Raw genomic sequence first — 3,196 nt, 5'->3', positions numbered from 1 at the left:
TGTTTTTTGTTTTGTTTTGTTTTGTTTTTATATTACAGTGACCTCTAAAGATTAGTTAATGACCTTCCTCTCTATGTACTACAAATTCTCTGAAGAAAATAGTCCCTTGTATTATTGAGTTTCATCTATCCACAAAGGAGAGTTTTCTGTATTTTCAAGATTAATGATCATAGGAAGATACAATTAGCCCATCAATAATCGATATATATATATATATATATATATATATATATATATATATATAAAGATGAAAAATGCAAATTCGTCCAGGATGCTGTAACAGTCACAACTGGACAAATTTGCATATTACCTCTTTATAGACTGTGCGAGCAGATTGGGGGGAGAGGACTGCTGCTCCGTGAGGCAAGCCATGGATGACACAGGCGCAAAGAGCAGGGCAGAGCAGGGCCTGCAGAGAATAGGAAGCAGGACCTGCCAGTCTCCCCGGTGATGAGCAGGTCTGCAGAGAGCAGGGCAGAGCAGGCCCACAGAGGGAATGGGAGCTGAGAGGCAGGGGGGAGTTCCCAGTCCACCACCATTGGGAGACAGCACCCCAGCAGGCCAGCCTCTGTGTGTGAACTGCAGAGGAAACACCTTTTCTAACCGCTCATTAACTAAGCTCCTAGTACGCCACTCGCAGTGTTCTTGATAACTTCAGTAATAAGAATCCAAGAAGGTGATCTAGGGGTTTTCCACCTCACTCCTGGAGGAAAAAACGAAGGTCCACTGCTGGAGAGGATAAGAAATGTCATATCCTGCCCTAGCTTGTTTGGCTCAGTGGATAGCACCTCGGCCTATGAACCGCAGGGTCCAGTTCGATTCTGATCAAGGGCATGTACCTAGGTTGCAGGCTCCTCCCTGGCCGGCGCCCAGGTCAAGGCTCATGCAGAAGGCAATCAATCAAAGTGTCCCTCTCATATTGATGTTTCTCTCTGTCTTTCCCTGTCTCTTCCATGCTTTCTAAAAATCAATGGAAAAATATCCTCAGGTAAGGATAAAAAAAAAGAAGAAGAAAGAAATGTCATATCCTATGAAAGACACATCTTGAAAATGCCTAAAGAAAGTTGTCATTTTTTTGTGGTGAAGGTACTGGAGTCCATGTTGATGAAAACACCTGTGGCAGTGGCAGGTGGCAGTGGCAGCAGCAGCGGGCTGATGGGGGTGGTGCCTTCCCCTGATCAGCCCGCAGAGGCAGGCCAGACTGCAGTCAGTAGGACATCCCCTGAGGGCTCCTGGACTGTGAGAGGGGGCAGGCTGGGCTGAGGGAACCCCCCAGTACACAAATTTCATGCACCGGGACTCTAGTTCTTTAAATGTTGGGGTCCAGCCCCAGCAGGTCCAGGGGTTCCCAAAGGTGTCGGCAAAGAATGAAGGACGCGGAGACAGCGTTCAGTTGATCAGCATAGCGAGGTTCTCTAGCCAGATTCTAGCCAGGCTCTCCAGCCAGGTTCTTTCCAGGTTCTCATGCCATGTTCTCTCGCTAGGTTCTCCAGCCAGGTTCTGTCTTTTGTTGTTTTATTACCTCTGTATTTATACCAGTTGATTTTAATCCTGTCAATTTCTATTCCAAAGGTTAGGGCGTTTCTTATCTCCATTCCAGGGAGTAAGGATTATGTAGCTTAAGGGTGATTGTTCGTAGTTAAAGTGATTAACTACCCGCCTGGCATTTAGTTAAGGGGTTTTATTCCCTCCCTAACTTCAGGGAAAAATCCCCACCTGGGGAAACAACCTTTCTCAGAGAGGTGACCTTGGTTAAAACACATAGCTCCAAGAAGGTGAGCAAACATATTAAGAACAGTATGCCATATACGCCAGGTCCCTTGAAACATATGCTGTGCAGATGTTTCTTCCCTGCAGCGACTGTGTCAAGCAGCAAGGATGGACCGGCTTCCGGCATTTAAATATATATTTTTATTTATCTCCAGACTAAGTAAAGTGATTTTTACATATCCTATTTCACTCCTACAGCAAAATAATGAAATTACTGGCTCACATCGTTCTCTTTGAGACATCTCTTGAGTCTTACTTTTTTATTTTTTGGTCAGAGCAGCAATAGAGAAGATAAACCAATTAACAAAATACAAGTAAAAATATGTCTTGAATGTTATTTTTAATCTTGTATTTTCTAAGAAAATGTGAATAAAACTCTCTAAGACTCTCATCTTATATGTGAAATGAATTAATTATACCTGCTTGAAGTTTGGAAACCATGTTATATCAAATAAATATAAGGTCTAGATACTATTATTCCTCTTGTTAATAATCAAATATTACCACTATGCTACTTTATGTCTTTTTAGTTTCATAAATAAATATAGGAGAATTAAAGCTTTCTAAGATTTTAAAAGAAGATGATATCACATCCCAAACTGTTGTAGTTTTACTAAACTACATTTACAACTAACCATGTATTGAATAGCATATTATCTTTAATATATTTCACTTACAAAAGCTATTCATTAGTAAAAATATTCAAGAGCAAGCAGATTAATTTGGTGACTTTTAAGCACTGACTAGGAACTAGCTTTCTTTTTTAAAAAACACATTCAAAGTATTTGCTTCTAATTATTAGAACCTTCTATACAACTATTAAAACCTCTGTACCAGTCTCCTTGTAAATAGATAGACGTAGTGATATTATTGCCAGGAAGGGGAATTCAAATTCCATTACCTCCCATTATCTTACTAGGCATTTTACTTCTGCTAGCTTTAATTAAGTTAAAATCTATTTCACTTGCATTACTGATTAAAACTAATTGAATTTGTTGCTTAATTCTATCTAGAAAGTCTATTCCTTAAACAGGTTTACTTCCATATAAAATTGTTTTAGAGGGGAAGTCTCTACCATATGAGGATTTTATTTTATTTCATTTAAATTTTTAATATGTTTTCTGGATTTATTCCAGTTGAAGAAATTCTCAAATCCAAATCCAAGAGAGTTTTTCTTTTGCATTGTTTTGGAAATGTAGATTGTTTGTTACTGATAAAAGTTAATCTTTGCTACTTAAAGGAAAAAAAAAAAAAACAAAAATCAACAAACTGGCAAAATGAAAAAAGCACCAGGCTTCAATTACTTTAATTCAGAGTCTATAGATTGGCATGATTTATCTTTAATTTATTTATTATTTAAGAATGTATTACTGTGACTTAGAAACAATTTTAACAAATGTTTAAGAATCTTAAACTGTAGAATATT

The sequence above is a fragment of the Myotis lucifugus genome, unplaced genomic scaffold, assembly GCF_000147115.1.
Source record: "Myotis lucifugus unplaced genomic scaffold, Myoluc2.0 scaffold_74, whole genome shotgun sequence".
NCBI classification, from domain to species: Eukaryota; Metazoa; Chordata; class Mammalia; order Chiroptera; family Vespertilionidae; genus Myotis; species Myotis lucifugus.
The sequence above is the reverse complement of the archived record's forward strand: the minus strand, read 5'-3'. Positions refer to the sequence as shown.